The sequence below is a fragment of the Nelumbo lutea genome, chromosome 2 (assembly GCF_056320005.1).
Source record: "Nelumbo lutea isolate HS-2025 chromosome 2, American lotus-T2T, whole genome shotgun sequence".
Classification (NCBI taxonomy): domain Eukaryota; kingdom Viridiplantae; phylum Streptophyta; class Magnoliopsida; order Proteales; family Nelumbonaceae; genus Nelumbo; species Nelumbo lutea.
The window spans coordinates 51,163,757-51,187,367 of NC_142685.1; the positions used below are offsets into that span (position 1 = coordinate 51,163,757).

A 23,611-nucleotide genomic window follows, 5' to 3' on the forward strand; every position below is an offset into this window, starting at 1 on the left:
AAGGCTGATTATGAGAGGACAAATTTGAAAACCACGGTAATTGTTTTTACACTGGGAAATTTTTTGGGCAATACTTGTAAGTTCTAAAGAATTCTAAAGAATCCCTCGTGACTAGTTATGCTTTCTTCAAGAAATTCTTTTCCTCACAGAGAGGTTGCTCGAAAGAGGAGAAATTACAGAGAAAATTCGGTAAAGGAAACAGGGGAGAAAACCAAGAGCAAAACTAAGATGAGGCTTATTTTTGTAGCTTCTATTTATTGTCAAGTGAACAAATTCGAGATAGTAGGAGATAAGAGAGGAGATGAGGGTGGATGTTGGGCTCAATCCTTCGCACATTTTTTGTCTAACGAGGACTCATTATCAAAATTTGAACAATAATCAAGCGAAAAGAGTCTTTTTGTCCAATTTAATGCCTGTGCTGTTGAGAAAAGTCAAGTTTCCGGTTTCCACCTTCCAAGATGATCACAGAATTCAAACAAACAATACGATTTGTTTTAGGAGGATACATTTTTCAAAATTTGAACAATAATCAAGGGTAAAGGAGTCTTTTTAATTTGTCCAATTTAATGCCCGTGCTGGCGAGCACATTCAACTTTTCACCTTCCAATATAATCAGAGAATTCAAACAAAAGCAAATTTGGAATTTAAAATTGGGTAACAATTTTCGCTGTTGATAAGTCTAAAACGCCGATCTACTAAGACAAACTCTTTTATTACTGTGGATCATTTGGAAAAGCAGGATTAAATGTGTCTTTGATAATGCTCCTCCTCCTAATCCCAATTTCCTCTATCATGATCCCAAACAGGTCCTAGAGGGAGAAGATCACATTGCTGAAAGAAGTCAAAATTCTTTGCAAATGCATGAGGAAGTCAGAACTCTTTTTGAAAACCTCTCCAAGAGAATGTTTTGAAAATCGTTGTTGAAGGAAGTTTTGATAAAAATGGTCAGGTTGCTTTTGGAATTTTCCAAAGTGATAACCTCTCTCTCTCTCTCATCAACTTTTTAAGGGATAAAGATCTAGCTGCAACCAGAGATGCTTTCTTTCTGTATAAAGACATTCTAGACTCGTGTTTGGAAGTTGATGTTTCTTTTTTTCTTTTATAAAAAGGGAACGGAATTTCTCTGGCACACAGTTGGCTCAGAAAGGGCAAAAGGATTCTTGTTGTTTTGTTGAGGCCAATGCCCATAAGGTTGGCTGATTAGGTGGAGCTATGCTTGTAATTATCTCTTTCTTTAATGATTTATCTAGTTAACCAAAAAAAGGTAAACTTTACGGGTACTTTAATTAGCCCTTAATCAAATAACAGTGTACTAATTGTCACAATTAAACTAGGAACATGACATGAGCGTAGAGGTGCAACTTGGGTAGTCTATGATTGAAGCCTCAAACGTATCAATTTGAAATGCTAAATCAAGCCTACCCGAGACGTACCCCTACATTAATTTATGTTTCTTCCATTATATAGTTTTTTGATAAAAATGATAATGTTTAAAATTTATGCATCATTCTTCTATCATCATATTGAATGTTGGACTTTCCACTGCATTACACGGGCCCAATTAGTATCTATCTATCTATTTATATAGCAAGAAGGTCCATGTCAGCACTCCTCTCATTACCCATTACCCCATTACCCCCACCTTACATTTTCCTTTATTCTCTCTCCTCTTCCCTTCCCACCACTATGAAGTACAAATCGTTCTCAATGTTGATTCATGTCGGGCTGATTTTTTGTCAAAATAATCTATATATTATGTAATATTTAAAATAAAGCGGTCAAGAAATTTTCTCATTTTTTTAAATTTTTTATTTTTTATTCTATGTCATTTTTGAAACAACCAATGAGATGCCCTTTCCCAATAACCTAAATAATCTATTCTTCTAAAATTTATCCTAAACTATCTCCCACTTTCTCCAGAATTATCTCTAATTCCTATTTATCTTCTAAACCATCTCTAATTCCTATTTACTTTCATAATTATCTCTAATTTAGTAGAGAGTTTCTCTTCTAAATTATCTCTAATTCCTATTTATCCTCTCCTCTACTTTTTATCTATATCTATCTAAAAAAAGTTTGGATTAAAAAATTTAAGAACTATTTCAATACTCTAACAAAATTATATAATAAGTTTAAAATATTTATTAAAAAACAAAAAATAATTTTATATTTTTACAAAATATATCACAAAATTATGTACTAACAATTTAAATTACTTTTTTCCAAATGACCAATTTAAATGCTTTTCAAATATTTAATAATATGTAATAGCTTTAAATAAATAAAATTCAAATAACAAAAAAATTAAATATTTTATAGATTATTTAAGTATTTAAATAACTAAATATTTATAATAACAATATTTTAAATAGTTAAAATAACAAAATTATCTAATAAATAATTTTATATTTTTACAAAATATATCACAAAGTTATGTACTAACAATTTAAATTATGTTTTTCCAGATCATCAATTTGAATATTTTTCAAACATTTAATAATATGTAATAGCTTTAAATAAATAAAATTCAAATAACAAAAAATTTTGAATATTTTATAGATTATTTAAATATTTAAATAACTAGATATTTGTCATAACTAGATTTCAAAGACTTAAAATAACTAAATCTATCTATCTATCTATACAGTCAAGAAATTTTCTCCTTTTTTTGAATTTTTTATTTTTTTATTCCTTGTCTTTTCTTAAAGAACCAATGAAATGCTCTCCTTTCCCAACACTTTTTTCTCCTAAAATTTATCCCCAACTACCTCCCCCACTTTCTCCTAAATCATCTCTAATTCCTATTTATCTCCTAACTTATCTTTAATCTACTAGAGAATTTCTCTCCAAATTATCTCGAATCCCTATTTATCCTCTTTGCCACATTTTATCTATATCTATCTAAAGAATTTTTTTATTAAAAAAATTAAGAATAGTTTAAATATTCTAACAAAATTACATAATAACTTTAAAATATTTATTAAAAACACAAAATATAATTTTGTGTTTATGAATTAACTATTTAAATGTTTTTTAAATTATATGTTTATGAATTAACTATTTAAATGTTTTTTAAATTATATGTTTATGAATTAACTATTTAAATGTTTTTTAAATATTTAATAATATGTAATAGCTTTAAATAAATAAAATTCAAATAACAAAAAAATTTAAATATTGTATAGATTATTTCAATATTTAAATAACTAAATATTCATCATAACTAGAATTTAAATAGCTAAAATAACGAAATCATGTGATAAATTTAAAAAATTTCATCAAGGCATAGAAATAATTATAATAATAATTAAGTTATGTAATAATAGTATAAATTATAATTTTATGGATAACTAAATTCAATAAATAATTAATATCTTTAAATTTAAATATTTTACATATGATTTAAGTATTTAAATAACTAAATATTTTGGATAAAAAATATTTAACATAAATAGATTTTAAATAGTTAAAATAAAGAAATTACGTAAATAAATTTAAAAAATTCTAAAAAGTGGAACAACAATTCGAGAAAATAACTTTCAAAAAATTAATATTTATTAATAATAATTTTAAACTCTCAATATGTATTTATTATATAATTATATATACTAAAATTAATATTTATTGTTTTTTGTGATAAATGTATTTTCAATGATTATGTATAAATTTATTTTGTTTTGTTATTTAACAGAAAACTTTCAATAATTATTGGAGATTAAATTACTATTACTAAAATTCAATTTAATTATAAGTTTTTGATTAATATTTTGTTTTGTTTTGTATTTATTGTATTTTTATTATAAGTTTTTGATTAATATTTATTAGAGATTAAACTATTATTTGAAATTATACTATTTATTAACTAAGTTAATATATTTTTAGTACTTATTGTATTTTTGTAATTTCTATAATTATTGTATTTTTCATTATCAATATATTTTCAATAATTATGTATTTTTGCTATAAATTTTCAATAATTATTGTAGATTAAACTATTGTTATTTATCAGACATGAGTTGGTTTGGTTCAGTCAGGCTATTTGGCCAACCAAATTGACCTGGTCAGGTTAGGGAGTTGGTCAGCTGAAATTAACTAACCTTTTGTGAAGTCTGACCCACTCAAGTTGTATCAGTTTGTGTCAATTTTTTGTTCGGTTAGTTTCAAAGATTTAAACTTAAAAATTAAATTTAAAACATAGATTTATGATATAAAATATTTTAGGCTAAGAAACATGGAAAATTCCCCCTTTTCTAAATTAAAAATTATATTGAAAATATAAAATATTAATATATATCCATGGTTAGGTCATTCGATTTTGGTCGGTTTACAAATGGCCAAAGTGAAACTAATCCAACTTGGTCAAATTGGGAAATTTTTTAACCAAAGCCAACCTAAAATGCTAGAAACTGACAAATTCAGGTCGAGTTAATTGGGTTGGTCGGTTTCATCAGTTTAATGAATAAACCTAATTGAAATTTATTATTTTTATTTTTGTATTATAAAAATTTTATTAAAAGTAGTATATAAAATATGAAGAATTATTAATTATTTAAAAAGTTCAAAATATAAAACAATTGTATACTCTTAAATGTTATTTATATTAAATATACTATTATATTATTTATATTTTATATATATGAAAATATATTTAAAACATTATTTATAATTTAATTTTTTTATTTATTTTAAAAAAATACTATTATCTAAAAAACATTTTGGGGATTCGGGGATAGGGGTTAATTTTAGAATCGAGGTCGGGGATGGAGAATATGATCCCCATCCATTGCCATCCCTACACATCTTAAAGTTTTACATATTTATTTAAACCTACCTTATAGTCTTATAGTTATCATTTTATTAAAACATCTCATATATTTTACAACTTATTTACTTAATCAACCTTTCATTAAAGAGTGTTTGTTTTGCCATTAGGCTCATGATTTCTTATTCTAAAAAATACCCTTAATACTTTTTTTTTTGTATAAAAAACAAAATTGACCAAATATAGCCAATAGAATGGTTGCCTATGTCTTATTAATGGTAAAAATGGTATTTTTATTTTTATTTTATTTTAATGAAATTTATTTAAATGAGCATTAGGGTCAACACTGTCATTTTCCACTATCATCTAATAGAAGATTGATTAAATCCATTGCAAATTATGAGTGGTGTTTTAGTAAAATGCCAACTATAGGGTAGATTCTAATAAATCCATGAAACTATAAGGGGTATTTTGGTATTTGACATTTACTATTATTTAGCTTTCACTTAATAAATCATGTGCATCGCACAGGTCCCTACTAGTATATATTTAAAACAAAGCGGTCAAGAAATTCTCCTTTTTTTGAATTTTTTGTTTTTTTATTCCATGTCATTTTTGAAATAACCAATGAAGTGCACTTTCCCAATAACCTAAATCATCTATTCTCTTATAATTTATCCTAAACTACCTCCTCCGCTTTCTCTAGAAATATCTCTAATTCCTATTTATCTTTTAAATTATCTGTAATTCCTATTTATCTTCACAATTATCTCTAATTTAGTAGAGAATTTCTCTCCTAAATTATCTCTAATTCCTATTTATCCTCTCCCCTACTTTTTATCTATATCTATCTAAAGAAAGTTTGGATTAAAAAATTTAACAATTATTTAAATATTCTAACAAAATTATATAATAACTTTAAATATTTATTAAAAACACAAAAAATAATTGTACATTTTTACAAAATATATCGCAAAATTATGTACTAACAATTTAAACTATTTAATAATATGTAAGAGCTTTAAATAAACAAAATTCAAATAACAAAAAAATTGAAATATTTTGTAGATTATATACATATTTAAATAACTAAATATTTATCATAACTATATTTTAAATAGTTAAAATAACGAAATTATGTAATAAATTTAAAAAATAAATCTTTAAAGCAGAAAAATAATTATGACATAATGTTGAAATTAATAATAATTCAATATATTACAAAATTAATAATGAAATTATGTAATAATATTATAAATTATGATTTTATGGATAATTAAATTCCATAAATAACTAATATTTTAAAATTTAAATATTTACATATTATTTAAGTATTTAAATAACTGGGTATTTTAAATAACAAAATATTTAACATAACTAGATTTTAAATAGTTAAAATAAAGAAATAGTTAAAACAAAGCGATCAAGAAATTTTTCCTTTTTTTCCTTTTTTTATTTTTTTATTCCATGTCATTTTTTAAACAACCAATGAGATGTACTTTCCCAATAACGTAAATAAACTCTTTCATCTAAAAACTCACCTTTTAATCATTATTTTTTGATAAGCACCTTTTAATTATTAGGGTAAAATATAAAAACCTCCCGTGTGTTTTGACTAAAACAGAAAACCTCTCCTGTAGTTTTGAATAAAGTTCCATCTCCTGCAGTTTTGAATATAGGGGGGCTACTAATAGAGTATGGGGGCTGTAATTCAGATTTCTACATTGGGCTGTAGTTAGGGGTGTCAATGGACCGGTTTTGGGTTGGAGTCCGTCCGAATCAAAATCCATTTGGACGGATTGGACAGACCAATAAGACATTGAATTTGGACAGACTGGACGGACCAATATGACATATTGGATTGGACCCAGTCCGTCCATAATGAATTTATGTTGGATTGAGCCAATATCTGGTCCATTGATAAAAGATAAGAACATAGGTCTCAATGGACCAGGTTTGAGTTGAAACTAATCTAAATTAACAGGAATTTGAACAGATTGGACAGTCTCTGGACCGGTCCAAAATGGTCCAAAATATTCATTGGACTGGATTGAACCAGGTCCATTTGTAATGGACTCACATTGGACTGGACTGGATTGGACCAAATCCAGTCCAATTGGCACCCCTAGTTGTAGTCATGATATTGATAGAGGGAACTTGAAATCCATTGACCAGAACATGCATTGAATCAGACTAGGATTTGGATGACCAGACTACTCAGCAACCTCATGAATTTGGATTCATCTCCTTTGATAGAGTCCTACATAATGCTCTTCCAAAAGAAGCTAACCCTGGAAGTGGTGGCCGTCAGATGGGAGGTGGTTCAGGTGGCAATGCAAATACATATGATAGTCGGGTGGGTGTTGCCAGGTACATGCCACCTCAAATTGCTACATGTGGTTTTCCAGCTTATGGTTCTTCTGGCTAAGGTGCACCTGGTTATGGTTATGGTGCAGCTAGTAATGGTGATGGCTATGGTCGCTATGGTGTTGGTGGCTATGGTAGTGCCAATGCTGGATACAGTGGGCCTGCTGGGGCCTATGCGAACCCTAATGCTCCAAATGCTGGGTATGTACGTGGTCCTAGTGCCCCTAGAAGCCTATGGAGCAATCAAGCTCCTACTGGTTTTGTAGGTTATGGGTCTACTGCTCATTGGAATGCTCCCAGTGGTGCTGCTGGTGTTGGTAATGCTGTTTATGCCCCAACAGGTCAGTCCCCGAGTGGGGCTGCCAATTATGGGAATCGTGGTTATGAGTATGGTGGTTATGGTGGGGGTGATGGATTTATGGTAATCCAAGCAGCTATGGTGCTGTTGGAGGGCATGCTGGCAGTGCCCCAAATAGCAATTCTGGTGCTGGAGCTGTTGGTGGAGAGCAACAGGGAGCAGGTGGTGGCTACATGGGAAGTGGCTATGGTGATGCTAATGGGAATACAGGGTACCAAATGCAGTCTGGAGATCTGACGCTTCACAAGCTAGGAGTTACTCCAATGTCACGCCACCAATAGGAACAAACAAATAAATAATACAAATGCATAAAAACTTACCTCTCCTGAGATGAGTTCAGTTCGGTCCCAGCTGCCGAAGGAGTGACAAGAGATGAGTGAGGGACGGTTGGAAACCTAGAATCGGCAAAGAGAAGGTTTGATGGTCTTCTGTAGAAAAGGGGATGAATGAAAGAAAAAAGTGAGAGAGAGGAGAGAGAGAGAGAGAGAGAGGGGGGGGGGGGGGGGGGGGGAATCGTGACTTACCTCTCGTTTTGTGCTTCTCAGTTGCCGAAGAAAACAGGGAAATGCTGGTGCTCAAAGAAGAATGCGAAAGGGGTTTTACTGGTGCGGCTTGAGGGAAGACGAAAGAAGTGTATCGCTTATCCAGCGGCAGATATGCATCCGCCATTGTAACTAATCATACTTAGAGCAGCGGATTTCTTTATTAGCTGTTTAAAAATGAATATATAGAGGTGTTTTTCTTAGTGCCGCTAAGAATTCCGCCGCTATATAAACACTTTGTTGTAGTGAGAACGTACTAACACACGGCTCAGTACTGTGTATTCCACAGTCATCCTTGGTGTATATTAAGTGCATTGATCATATTTCTATGTCGTTAGGGTATCAGTCCCGAAGTTTCAACCATTTGAATCCCAGGCAACATATCGTGCATTTCATGGAGACATGCAATAGTGCCGAGACTTATGGTGATTTGTTGATAAAGCAATTTGTATGATCTTTACGAGAAAATGTTTTTGACTGGGTCACTGATCTCAATTTTGGATCAATTGATAGTTGGGATTAATTAGAAAGAGAGTTCTTGAATCGCTTCTATAGTACTCGATGTACTATAAGCATGTACAAACTCATTACCACAAAACAAAATAAAGATAAACTAGTCATTGGCTATATTGACAGATGGAGAAATGTCTACCTCAACTATCGAGACAAGCTCTCAAAAGCTTCAACTATTGATACTTGTATTCAAGTCATGCGTTGGGATTTGCATTACGTCCTCGAGGGAATAAAACCCCGGACATTTGAGGAATTGGCCACCCGTGCCCATGACATGAAACTTAGCAACCACTAGGAGTGACTGAATCTGGAGTGATCGAACTAGATCCAATTGAGGACATAACGATCACCAACATGACAACCATTACATTTGGATCCTTTGAACCTGAAGCTCTCCAACACCCTCATCGTCCTATCATCTATGAACTCACACCGGGGGCATCACTAAAGCAAATAGTCCCCAGTAACCCTTCTACTTATTGCCAAAAAATAAGGACAATACTAAATTGAGCACAAGCACAAGTCTTAAGTCCCAAGGAAATTCCTTCACCCTAGTTCACCACTTCTCTCTCAAAAGATGATTAAACCATAATTACACGTCAGGAGTATCATGTGACACACCAATCCACTCTACCTTGTGAAAAATCAAAGCAAATTAAAAGAAATGTTCGATTACAGAAACTCTCCAAAATCAAGAAAAGACAAGACAAGAACACTACTACCTAACCATTGCGAGTGGTAACCAATGAAGTTTCAAAACAAGTTCCTTGGCTTTCAATTACCCTACAAGAGTACATACAAAAGGAATTCTTTTGTAAAAGATGTGTAGCTATGCATACAATCACATGTTATAGGAAAAGAAAATGAGTCAAAGTACACTTCTGGATATGAGCTTAAACTATTTGTGCTCCCAGATATGAGCATAAACTATCTATTAAAAGAAAACTTACTCAATATGCTCATAGATATGAGCTTAAACTATCTATGCTCCCAGATACGAGTCTAAACTGTCTATTAAAAAAACTCACTCAATATGCTCCTAAATATGAGCTTAAACTATCTATGCTCCCGGATGTGAACATAAACTATTTACAAGACTCTTGAGTATAAGTATAAATTATTTGACTTATAAAGTAATTCAAAATGTACTCCCAAATATAAGCCTAAACTATCTACAAGACTCTAGGGCATGAGTATAAACTGCTTCACACCCTATGATCCCCAATTATGTTTGCTCCTAAATACGAGCATAAACTGTCTGTAGGACTCCTGAGTATGAGTATAAACTATTCAATTTCTAAAGTAACTCAATGTTTGCTCCCAGATATGAGCATAAACTTCCTATAAGACTTCTGAGTATAAGTATAAACTATTCAACTTTCAAAATAACTCAAATTGTTCTCCGAGACACGAGCCTAAACTATCCACTAAGCGCTCCTAGATAAGAGCCTAAACTATCTACAAAGCCCCAAGTCACAAGTACAAATCACTTTGTGAACTACGTCATGACTTGATCCTTCTAAGGGTACGTAGGCAACCTAAGAAAGTGCAATCACAAAATAAATTATTTGTATTACTCCTGACCCGCATGAGTATAAACTATGAACGACCAAATCAAATAAAAAAATAGAGAAACAGATATGAGAGAATTGACTTCAGTGAGTTGGAGCCCTGAAGTTATTGGTATTTATAGGCTTCAATGAAGCGTTTGGATCATACAATGACATGTACAAGATAACAATAGAAAACTAGATAGAGTACAAGATGGATCATCTTAATCTTGATTTACAGTCCTTATCCTTATCTTTCTCAAAGTCCAGATTGGTTCGGGATTGGTGGTGTGTCCAGAAGAGCATCGTTAAACACCCCGGAACACCAGTTTAAACATATATAATTTTTACTGTTTCTCAAACAACTACTAACATAGTAAATGGGTAAGAACGGGTCATATCCACAAAGAAGCAAGTGAAAATTTAATATATACTTAGATTCAAACAAGAGAATGCAATTGAGAATGGCAGAAAATACAAAAATAAAATCTATTATTACTGAAATTAAATGTTTCAAATTTAAACAAGACAATAAATAAAAATCAAAATTTAATAAAGTATGGGAATCAACAAAGAAAATAAAAGAAATAAATAAAAAAATAATCCAGAATCCGGATCCAGTGGCAGTAGCTGCAGATTGGCCAAACAGCTTGTAGAAATCCCTCCTAACAAGAACCAGGCGTCCGTCCTTTTCACAACCCTCGAGCCCCTCGAGACACCTTATCCTTGAACCTAACAAATTCAGATCTGCAAAATAGAGAAACGAACAAGAATTAAATCTAAAAGATTGCAAAAATAAAAAAAACAGAAAAGAAAAGATGGTTGATCAAATCCAGTGGCGGTAGTTGTAGAATAATTGAACAGCTTGCAGGAACCCTTCCTGACAAGAACTGGGCATCCTCCCCTTCTACGACCCATGAACTCCTCAAGAAACCTTAGCCTTGTTAACTGAGTGAATTGACCAACCCCTTCTACAGGGGCCCTGGAGTCTTTTTTATAGAGAAGGGTGGACACAACTAGGAATACAAAGAAAGAGGGGGTGGCAACTGGATTTTAGAAAAAATATGGGTGCCCTAGGGTTTAAAATGAAGGGTTAGGATGATTCTAGGGTGATCCTAAGGTTGAGAAGAAAATGAGAAGGCACCCAATATTATGTAAGGCGAAGATTTAATGACTAAAGGTTGAATGGTGAAGAATAGAAGTTAGGTGGCTCTTAGGGTTAGAATGCTAAAAAAAGAGTGCCCTAGAATGGATGGTGGAGATTAAAATGGATGGAAGGTAAGGATTTAGTAGTTAAGGGCGGATAGGGTTTGTTAAGAGTGAAAAGAATGGGTTAAAAAGCGCCTTAAGGTTTGCTAAGGCATGGGGAGCATGCTAATACAGTGGAAGGGGCGCCAAACTGGGTTTAGCAGCTAAGAGGCGCTCTCCTGCTTTCAGTTTTTCACAAAAACACCCCCTCTCTCAGTTGGACTTCACACCAGCTTCACAAAATCTGTATTTTAGCCATGAAAGCTTCCCAGTTTTTCCCAAAATTTGCACAGAGACCCTCAGAGGTCACAACAATGAATTTAACTGGAAAAAGAGCATACTTTGACTATTCTAAGGCCGAAAATACCCTTGATGATGCCCTTAAGGCATCAAAATGTAGAGTTATCAATTGGTTAAGAGTTCTGGATTTGGTAGGATAACCTCCAAGAGGATTATCTCCAAAGCTGGTTCAATTAGGATAAATTCCATAAGGATTATCTCCATTATGCCCCCTCAAGCTGAACGTCCGTATGTGAAGCTTAGACTGGAGAAGGTTGAACCATGGAATGGCTAGAGGTTTTGTGAAGATGTCAATTACTTGATCTTCAGAGCAGAGATACCGAAGGGATAATTTGTTAGCCATGCAGAGGTCCTGTAGGAAGTCAAAATCAACTTCCACATGCTTGGTTTGAGCAAGGAAAACCAAATGAGCAACAAGATAAGTTACACGAAGATTGCCACACCATACTATGGGCTTGGAGACTAGAAACCCGAAATCAATCAAAAGAGACTGAATCTACAAAACCCCAGTTACAGTATTAGTATGAGACCGAAATTCAGACTCCATGCTGGAACGAGCTACAATATGTTGCTTCTTAAAACTCCAACTTATGAGGTGACATCTCAAATAGATAGAAAAGCCACCCGTAAACCGGCGATCATCTGGGTATCTGGCCCAGTTAGCATCTGTGAAGGCATTCAGTAGAAGAGAAGTAGAGGATGTAGCAAAATGCAAACTATGATCTAGAATTCCCTAAAGACCAATGTTCATTAGTCGGGGTCTAAAGAAACTAACAAACCTTGTGGACTGAGAAGGAGATATCCGGTCTGGTGAGAGTGGTGTATTGCAGTGCACCAACAATACTTCGGTATTCAAAAGGATCTGAGAGAGGTGTGCTCGATGTCTTGCTTAGTCGAGAAAATGCTGCGGAGAATTGTAGGGTTTTGCACCATCAAGTTTGGTGCGATGCAACAAGTCCAGAATGTACCGTTTCTATGATAGATCAAGACCATCCGAGGTTCACTGTGCCTCAATCCCAAGAAAATAATGCAATGTGCCAAGATCCTTGAAAAGAAACACTACAAAGATTTGCTGAAGGAGAGATGAAACAACAAATGGAGAATTGCCGATAGCAATGATATCATCGGCATACACCAAGATATAAACAATAGTAGACTTACTAATAAATAGAATGACCAATCACAGAGTTTCAAAAAACCAATTGAAGAAGAGTGGAAGTCAAACAAGAATACCAAGCATGAGGGGCTTGCTTGAGCCCATACAAGGCCTTCTTTAGCTTGCAGACATAGTCCAAATAGTCAGGATTTCGAACCCCTTGGGTTGAACAACATAGATGTCCTCCACAATAAGCCCATGAAGAAAAGCATTGTTGATGTCTAGTTGCCATACAGACCACTAACGAGTAGTAGCAAGTGCTAAAATGGTACGAATAGTTACTGGTTTGACTACTAGATTGAAGGTATCAGGGAAATCAATGCCAGGTACCTGATGAAAACCTTGGACAACAAGTCTGGCCTTGTACCACTCCAAAGAACCGTCTAACTTTCTCTTAATTTTATATACCCATTTAATACCAACTATGTTCATGGAAGGATGATAAGGCATGGGATCCCATGTTTGATTTTCAAAAGAGCATCAAACTCCAGCTGCATAACCGACCTCCATTGGGAAGACTTAGCTACTTCGGTATAGGAGCAAGGCTCTGTTTCAAAAGAGAGAGAACTAAGCAATGCGTCTGGAATGGGATACCGAGTGGTGAGATGTGATCGAGCAGGGAAAGTGCCATGGAATGCTGCCGAGTGGGGGGTGGTACAACTGGTGTGTGAGCCAACAAGTCCTCCATCATACAAAAACGTTGTTGCTTGTGGACAGGAGCTTGTATGGGAGAAGAGTTCTCAGCCGAACTAGAAGTGGTGCTCCAACAGGCAGCTGAACTGAAGAGGGAGATACCTGAGATGCTGGAATATGTGAAGGTACATGTAGATAGAACCCCGGTTGAGCTGTATTGGTGGGTGATGGAGCTAGAGGAATTCCAAGAAATAGACCTTCATCGAAGACCACATGACATGTAATAAATTCTCGACCTGTCAATGGGTGAAGGCATCTGTACCCTTTATGAGAGTGACTGTAGCCAAGGAAGATGCACTGCAGAGAGCGGTACTGAAACTTATGGGCATTGTATGGTCGTAGAAGAGGATAATAGGCGCATCCAAAACACCGTAGCATAGAGTAGTTAGGGTTCCTCTAAAACATCTGAAAAGGAGATGAACCTCGCAAAGCGTGAGATGGAAGCCGATTAATCAAGTATACGGCTATCTCAATTGCATTGACCTAGATGGAGAAGGGGAGGTTGGAGGTAACCAGTAGAGCGAGAGTGGATTTAATAATGTGGCGATGTTTTATCTCAATTGTACCATTCTACTCATGTGTGTGTGGATAGGACACTCGATGGGACATACCCTATGAATCAAGATAAGAAGAGAGCTTGCAATACTCCCCTCCCTAATCAAATTGAAAAGCACGAATTTTGGAGTTGAAGAACAATTCAACATGTTGCTTAAATTTTGAAAAAACCTCAAAAACATCTGATTTTCGTGCTAAGGGATATATCCAAGAAAATTTTGAATAATCATTAAGAAATAACACATAATAAGAATACCCTTTATCAGACTTAACTGGGGAAGGACCCCACACATAAGAAAAAATTAGTTTCAATGGACTCTGAGACCTAGACAAAGATAAAGGTAAAGATAATTGAAAATTCTTACCCATTTGATAGGATTCACAATCAAATAAACTAGAATTTTGACCAGAATACGCTAAACCATACTGAGAGATGGCTTGCTGGACTGTATGAAGTGTTGCATGACCAAGACGTTGATGCCAACCCTAAAGGTTTGTCTGTTCACCAACAAGAGCAAAAGGTGTAGTTGTCGAGTTGTGTAAAATGGCTATTGTTGATGGGAAGCAGTACAACCCTCCTCTACTGATTCCTCAAAGCAGGATTTTCCCCGTATAGTCCTTCACAAAGCGACAGTCACGGTGAAACTCAAAAATATATCGTTGTCCTTTGTAAACTTGCTAACGGACAATAAATTTTTGCTGATTGCAAGAACATGACATATATCAGTCAAAGTGAAAGCATGCTGATTAAAGAAAAGAGATGAAGAGCCAGTATGTTTTATTTGCAAACCTTGGCCGTTACCCACTTTGATTTGATCTGAACCCTAGTATTCAGACCAATTTTGGATGTTATTAGCATCAAATGTCATGTAGTGGGTTGTGCCAGAGTTCAAATACAATGTTGGATCATATGAAGAATTACTGTTGTAGGAAGGTGTAATGAGACTATTGTAAGCAGCAGGTTCATAACTTTGATCACTATTATTTGCAAAAATGTATTTTGCCTTCCTGCAAGCGAGCGCACCATGTCCTAGTTTGTTGTAGATCTGACAGATAATCGAAGGTGCCTTACCTCATCCACCATTAAAGAATTGATAGTTGTCATTTTGTTGAGGATTATAATTCTAAAAATTTTGTGGTTGATGTTGCCCTTGACCTTTTCTGTGTCCGTACATATTCTGAGAATATATTTTATTGACTTTGGAACCTTGTATTATTTTTTCGGTTTTACTCCAGCTACATTAACCACTGGTGAAACACTTGAATCTGTCGAAGTCTTTGCTCTTCCAGCCAACTCTCATGGCTCAAAAGAGAGCCCATAATATCATGCACACCAAAAGTATCTGCATCTGACCTATTGGTTATGGCAGTAACAACAGACTCATATTCATTTCCAAACCCAGCTAGAATATATAAAACCAAATCAGATTTATGAACATGTTCAGCAACAATAGACAAACTGTCTGCTATAGATTTTGCTTTTTGAATGTAAGTAGAAATAGATAGAGACCCCTTCTTTAAATTGTGCAACTGCTTCCTAAGCTGGAGGATGCGAGATCTAGCATGGGTTGAATAAGAAGTAGCAAGAGAGCACCATACCTCTACTGAAGTTGAAAATTCCACAACTTAGGCCATGACACTCTCAATAAGAGAAGAAATTAACCAACTTAGAACAAGTTGATTAGTATCATACCATTTGACATATTCTAGACTCAAAATACTCCCTTCGCCTACTGGATCGGGTATCATCTCTGGTAGAGGTTGCTTTTTCCCTTCAACAAGATCTATCAGATGGTGATGATGTCGGAGTATAGGAAGGAACTGCGCACGCCATAGTAGGTAGTTGTCACTACCTAACTTGATGGGGAGGTAGTGCATTACGTTCTGAAGAGAAGGAATCAAAGATGTCGATCCTGAAATATTCGAACCAGCATCCACATGGGTTCGACTGCCATTGCTCCCTTGAGAGAAATCCCTCGGCTCTATGCCAAGTTTGAACTAAAGAAATACAGAAACAAATATGAGAGAATTAACTACAATGAGTTGGAGCTCTGAATCTATTGGTATTTATAAGTTTCAATGAAAAGTTTGGATCATACAATGACATGTACAAGATAACAATAAAAAACTAGATAGAATACAAGATGGATCATCTTGACCTTGATTTACAATCCCTATCCTTATCTTTCTCAGAGTCCAGATTGGTTCTGGATTAATGGTTAGGAGTTCTGAATTTGGTAGGATAATAAGCCTCTGTGCACCCTAACTGGAACCGCCCATACCCAGAAGCTCCTTTTCGCTGAATCCTCTGGTAGTGATATAGAGATCCTTGAATTTGAACCTATGAGGCCCATACTACAGTTCCCAATCCTCAGAATACTGGCGATCACGACGGACATTAAAACGAGGCCAATAATGGGCAACCCAAACGTGACAAACTTAGATTTTTGTTTGGGTCCTTCACGAGGAAGCTTAGGAAGTTGAGAGAGAGTAAGCTTGTTGGCTGGACCATTGATCTTAAAACTCCATCCTAACACGCAATGAGATGTGAGAACGGAGGCCACAGCCACCGAGAAGCCAACATACATTTGGTCTTCTATGATCGGAGAAAGATCACAAACCAAGGATAAGAGTGGGATATCTGGTTTAGGCACATTAATCGGAGCTAATGTCACATTAATTCAAGTATTGAAACCATCATATTCAATTCACAGTTGCATTACTTTCCCACTTTTGAGGGTTAGGTTCTTATCGGCACCATTTTTATCAGTAAAATAAGATGCCGGTGCGGAATCAACAGACGTTAAGTTGTTAATGTCAATACCTACATGGTTATTATTGATATCAGCAAATTCAATGTTCTCAATTGTATCGAGTTCAACTGCAACAACTTGGTTAGACGAGTTTCCTTTGTTGGAGTCGTTGAAGAGGCCTAGATAGAAATCCCGGGAGACCTTTTGACGGTGCGATCACAAAAGCCATTCCATTGCCACCTATATCTGAGTACTCACGCTGAGGGATGATGCCGAATACAAAACTGGTAGAGAAAGAGAAGACTTCACTGTCCGATTGGTTCTTGAATTGGAGTGGGTAGGGGTAAGAAGGCATGACCTGTCTGCTGTGCAGAGCTGTTGGTTAACATCAATAGGCCGCTAGGTGTTATCTATACAAGACCATCCACGCTCAAGTCAGCACCTCGGAAGTCATTGTAGGTGAAACCAGAATTTTCTGAGTCTGCAAATGACACAACCAAAAGCAGAAGCGGAGACAACTCCACAAGCTTAACAAACATGGCCAAATGCGTTAATTCTTGCTGACTAATTGATGAGTGCCTTAGTGCGTTTTGATATCTAATACAAACCATTTACCACCAAAAGTTTCCTAGTCATCCAAAGGAGACTTGGTCTCAAATTTCTCTTTCATGTCCATGGAAAGAGCGATTGATTTCAGTTATTCAGTATAGAGGCCCTTGTGGGAATACAAGTCAAGACCCCTATTTCGACCTTCGAGTGTGCGAGTCTTCTTTGTAGCCATAATAACCAAGTCAAAGTAAATTGGTTCTTACTGGAGGCGGCTTCTATACATGGACAAAGCCAAATTGTTCCGTTATGAAATTTCGTTGTTTAACTAAACCAAAAAAAAAATTGAGTATTAAATTTGAACATTGATGTTCTATCTACCGAAAAAAGAACATTGATAAAGCTATTTAGAGCCCACAACTTTGAAATTTGTTATGAATTTCATATCTATTGAACATTTGAACCCATTCATATGACCTTAGGTAGAATCCGACTCCATATGATTTATTAATGGGCTCAACCAAAACTGGATTCAATTTCAAACCATCATATCGTTATATCTTTGCATCATAGAAGAACTCCATTGGCAATGTCTCTAGAATTTTCAAGTCTAGGTTTGGTAGGTCGAGATTAATTGAAAAGGACTTTTTCTTCATTACCATGCAAAGCATCTAGCTAGTCTAAGAAGTGAAGCGGGAGTCAATGCTTTCATCACATGACTGGAAGTGATGGAGGGCTTTCAATATTAAAAATTGTGTGGTCAAAGGTGACGCGTAGATTACTTGTAAACCGATTGAGTTTACTTACTGCAAATGCAATATCAGGTCTAGTACAAAGCATAGCATACATCAAGCTCCCTACTGCACTAGCATACTCAAGTTGTGCAATTGCTCTACCAGTATTTTCTACTAGATTTATACTAGAATCATATGGGGTGTTATATTCCTTAAAACCTAAATGCTTAAATTTCTCAAGTACTTTCTCAATATAATGTGATTGGCTTAGTGCATAGCCCCTACTATGCTTTTTAACTTTTATTCCCAAGATGGTATCTACTTCTCCTAAATCTTTCATCTTGAAAATAGAGGATAAGTAGTTTTTAGTTTCACTTATGCCAACCATATTTGTACCCACAATAAGCATATCACCCACATAAAGACACACAATTACTCCATAATTTTCAGTGAATTTTGAATATCAGCACTATTATGTTTAAAACCAAAAGCTATAATGCAAGAATCAAATTTCTCATGCCATTGTTTTAGGTGCTTGTTTTAATCTATATAATGATATAACCAGTTTACAGACTTTCTTCTTGTTTCCAAGAAGAACAAATCCTTCTGGTTGTTCCATGTAAACTTCTTCATTTAAATCACCATTTAAGAAAGCAGTTTTAGCATCCATTTGGTGAACAGATAAGTGATAAATGGATGCTAATGCTATAAGTGTTATAATAGAAGTTGTTCTAGCCACTGGTGCATAGGTGTCAAAGTAATCAATCCCTTCCTTTTGACTAAATCCTTTGGCTACCAATATAGCCTTAAAAGTTTGCACAGTTCCATCAATGTTGTATTTTCTTCTAAACACCCATTTACATTTTATTGGTTTTGATCCTAGAGGCAGATCTACTAGTACCCATGTGTTATTTGACATTATTGAATCTATTTCATCATTTATAGTTTCCTTCCAAAAGGCAGCATCGTTAGAGGTCATGGCCTCACTAAAGGTTTTTGGATCATTTTCAATGTTTAGGACAATGGGTATTTTATTTAAAACCTTCTCTCTATCAGCCTCAACCAAAAATACAATTGACTGAGTAGAGATAAAATCTGAACCTAAGTGTTTCTCTGTTCTTTGTCTTTGACTTCTTCTAAGTCCTATTGTAAGTGTTATAGTTGTGTCATTTCTTCTTTCAGTCTCATTATTATCAACAGGTATTGGGATCTGAGTTTCTCTGTCATTTTCTATGGATTCATTTTCTGCAGGTTCAGAACACTGTTTATTTTCAAAGAATTCAACGTCTCTAATTTCAATTATTATGTTGGACACTAAGTCTAGAAGCCTATAGGCCTTGCTATGTTCTGCATATCCAACAAACATACTTTTCTTAGCTCTAAGTCCTAATTTGGTTCTTTTAGGATCTGAAACTCTATAATATGCTAAACACCCCCACACTTTTAGATATGTTAAAGTAGGTTTTCTTCCTATCCATAATTCATATGGGCATTTGTTATTAACTCTAGAAACAATTCTGTTATGTAAATGGCAGACTGTTAGGAGTGCTTCCCCCCACAGGTTTAAGGGTGCATTAGCTTTTAAGAACATGCAGTTTATCATTTTTGTAAGTGTTCTATTTTTCCTTTCATCTAGACCATTCTACTGAGGGGTATAAGGAGCAGAACACTGATGTATTATTCCAAATTCTTCATAGAAAGAATTAAATTCATTTTTTAAGTATTCAGCACCCCTATCACTTCTAAGGATTTTGATTTTCAACTTCAATCTTATATAGTTTAAACATGTCAAAGGCTTCATCCTTAGTTCTCATAAGGTAGACATAGGTGTACCTAGAAAAGTCATCTATAAATGTTATGAAGTATCTCTTGCCTCCTCTAGTTAATACACCATTGATTTCACAAATGTCAGAATGGATTAGTTCTAGAAGTTGAGAATTTCTCTCAACACTAGGGAAAGGTTTCTTAGCCATTTTAGATTTTACACATATTTTACATTTTTTCAGTTGATTTATTACTGTAAGCAATTATACCTAATTTGCTCATGTTCTTTATGGATTTAAAATTCAAGTGTGCTAATCTATCATGCCATAAAGAGAAAGAATCAATAATATAACTAGAAACTTTTCATTCATTAATACTTAATTTGAACATAACATTACAACCATATCCCTTTCCAACAAACATCACATTCTTGGATATGATTAGTTTGTCGAATTCAAAGACAACTTTGAATCCCCTCTTACAAACAAGATTTACTGAGACCAAGTTCTTTCTAATGTCAGGAACATGGAGAACATTCAGGAGAGTCAGTGTCTTTCCGGAGGTGAAGTTCAACTCTACGTTGCCTCTTCCAACAACTTTGGCACATGTTTGGTTTCTCATCTGTACCTCCTGGCCATCAGTCACTTCTTCATATGTCTTGAAGAAGGACTTGTCCTTACAAACATGGACTGTGGCGCCAGAATCAAACCACCATCCAGAAGACGATTCTGCCATGTTGACTTCAGTAATTGATGAAAGAAGATTTGGCCTGACCTCACTGTTACGCGACACGAGGCAGAAACAACAGCTCGGCAAAAGGGGCCAAGCCTAAGGTGGGAACAAGGGGACACCAGCGGACCGAACTCCCTACGGGGGGCCCGAACTCACCCTTTGCCCAAAACCAGAGTAATCCAAACTGGCCAACCTTGTAACAGCTCAGGATACACCTCGCCGAACTGACCCACCTTGTAACAGCTCGGGATACACCTCGTCGAACTGGCCAACTTTGTAACAGCTCAGGATACACTTCGCCGAACTAACCCACCTTGTAACAGCTTGGGATATACCTCGCCGAACTGGCCACCTTGTAACAGTTCGGGGGACACCTTGCCGAACTGACCTGCCCTATAGGTACATCCGAGCTCAAGACTTCGCCTCGCTCAGCACTCCGCATCACCTTCTGGGCACCAAACCAAACAAGTCGTACCATGCCTGACACTGAGGAAGTCCGTGCCCGAGGGCGCCGCACCTGATTGACTTGGGATCTGACGTTTGGCGGCCGCACTCTAAACGGCCACCTGCCATCACCACTGACACCGCCATCTCCAGTTAGAGAGACGGTTAGGCAGTGATGGTTTTGTCCCAGCAGAAAGGACGATGACCGAATTGACAAGCACAAGGGTAATCATACCCGACCTGACAAGGGCCTCGGGGCGAGTGCACGAAGTGATTATAAGAGCCCCCTACCCCCAACAAACGAGGTATGCAAAACTTTGCGCCATCTGGTATTATCTTGCTTTTGAAGGATTCTAACTTGAGCTTCGGAGCCGCTACACCGGGTTCCCCCCGGAGCTTCCTTATCTCCGTTTCAGGTTCCCTGCTACCCCGTTCAAAAGCAAGGTCGCGGACAGCTAAGACCGGCTGGATCGCGCTGCTGGCAGTCTTGGTTTCCAATAGTGAGAGTGCATCCCCGATCATTACCTTTGTCCGACAAAGGGGCTGATCCTGTCACTATGATCACCCACTCAGATGAATTCTCGGATTGTCCCAACATACCCAGGTTTTGACCCCCGCTAAGGATCTCACTGATTGATACATCAAAGACAGCCCGATCCGACACCTAGTGTAGTATCATAATCGAGTCTAGGGGTCGGGTGTAACTTTCCAGTTTTGCCCATCAATCTCCAAGGTCCAGGGCAATACTAGAAATCTGGTCCAGTTCAAAGATTCAATTAATCCCACACTGTATGTGCCTAGGGTCTCACCCCGGTAGCTGAGACAAGCCACCCCAACCGACTTGGTGGCACCACAGTGTCAGCCTTGTCAGGATAGATCTCCCCAGACCGACCCACTGGCTGTGAACATTCTAAACTAACACAAGTCTCAATAAGTGTCCAGTTTAAGGGTATTACACAAAAACATACCAAGGGAACATGAATCAAATATGCACTTTTATTCATTTACAATAAACTCATAAAGTACATCAATTTTGATTGAAGCTAAGGGCATACAAAACTGTCTAACAGCTCCCACTTGCACTTAGGTCCAATCAGGTACTAGCCGGAGTCCCATGCTTTCCACGTGTTTCTCAAACACTCTCTGTGATAGTGGTTTTGTCAATGGGTCTGCTACATTATCCGCTGACGCTACCTTCTGAATCAGGACGTCCCCTCTACCAACAATCTCCCGCAGTACGTGGTACTTCCTCTCGATGTACTTTGACTTCGAGTGGACCCGTGGCTCCTTAGCCTGAGCAATGGCTCCATTGTTGTCACACAACAATGGGATGGGTGCTGTGTCGGACGGAACTACTCCCAACTCATGAATGAACTTCTTCATCCATACGGATTCTTTGGCAGCCTCACTTGCAGCAATGTACTCGGCCTCGGTCGTGGAGTTTGCAGTGGACCCCTGTTTGCTGCTTTTCTAGCAAACAGCACACGATCCTATCGTGAAAACATATCCAGATGTAGACTTTCTATCATCTGGGTCTGACTGGAAATCGGCATCTGTATACCCTTGGATCTGTAGTGAGCTACCGTCGAATACTAGACAAAACTCTTTTGTCCTTCGAAGGTACTTAAGTATATTTTTCACAGCAGTCCAATGCTCCTGCCCTGGGTTGGCCTGAAATCTGCTTACTACACTCACTGCCTGAGCTATGTCAAGACGAGTGCACAGCATGGCATACATGATGCTCCCTACGGCAGAGGCATAGGGAACGTCTTTCATGCCATCAATCTCCTCAGAAGTCTTGGGAGACATCTTCTTGGAGAGAGTGACTCCGTGCCTGAAAGGAACATTTCCTTTCTTGGAGTTTTCCATGCTGTATATTTTGATTATTTTGTCAATGTAGGCAGATTGGGATAATCCTATTATCCACTTCGATCTATCTCTATAGAGTCAAAGACCCAGTATATAGGAGGCTTCTCCAAGATCTTTCATGGAGAATTGCTGTGATAACCATACTTTCACCGTAGTTAACATACCTACATCATTCCCAATGAGTAGAATGTCATCTACATACAGAACCAAGAAGGTAACCTTATCTCCACTGTACTTCCTGTAAACACAAGGTTCATCCGGATTCTGCTCGAAGTCAAACGATTTGACAGCAGAGTCAAAACGGATGTTCCAACTTCTAGAAGCTTGCCTAAGTCCATAAATGGATCTATTAAGTTTACATACCATGTTTTCCTGACCTGCAGCAATGAAGCCTTGCGACTGCTGCATATAGATATCTTCAGTAAGATCTCCATTCAAGAATGCAGTTTTGACATCCATTTGCCAAATCTCATAATCATGGTATGCTGCTACAGCTAGCAGGATCCTAATGGATTTAAGCATGGCCACAGGCGAAAAGGTTTCCTCATAATCGATGCCCTCTTTCTGAGTGTACCCTTTCACCGCCAGACGAGCCTTGAAGGTCTCAACCTTACCATCGGGGCCCTTCTTCCTCTTGTAAATCCATTTGCAACCGATTGCTTTTACCCCAGAGGGCGGATCTACTAGAGTCCAGACTCCATTGGTCTCCATTGAGTCCATCTCTG

At 36.3% G+C, this 23,611-nt stretch overlaps 1 pseudogene; it reads left to right on the forward strand.

The window, feature by feature from the left end:
* Positions 1-941: 941 nt before the first annotated feature.
* On the forward strand, positions 942-7,782 carry LOC148870625 (heterogeneous nuclear ribonucleoprotein 1-like; annotated as a pseudogene).
* The last annotated feature ends 15,829 nt before the right edge of the window (positions 7,783-23,611 follow it).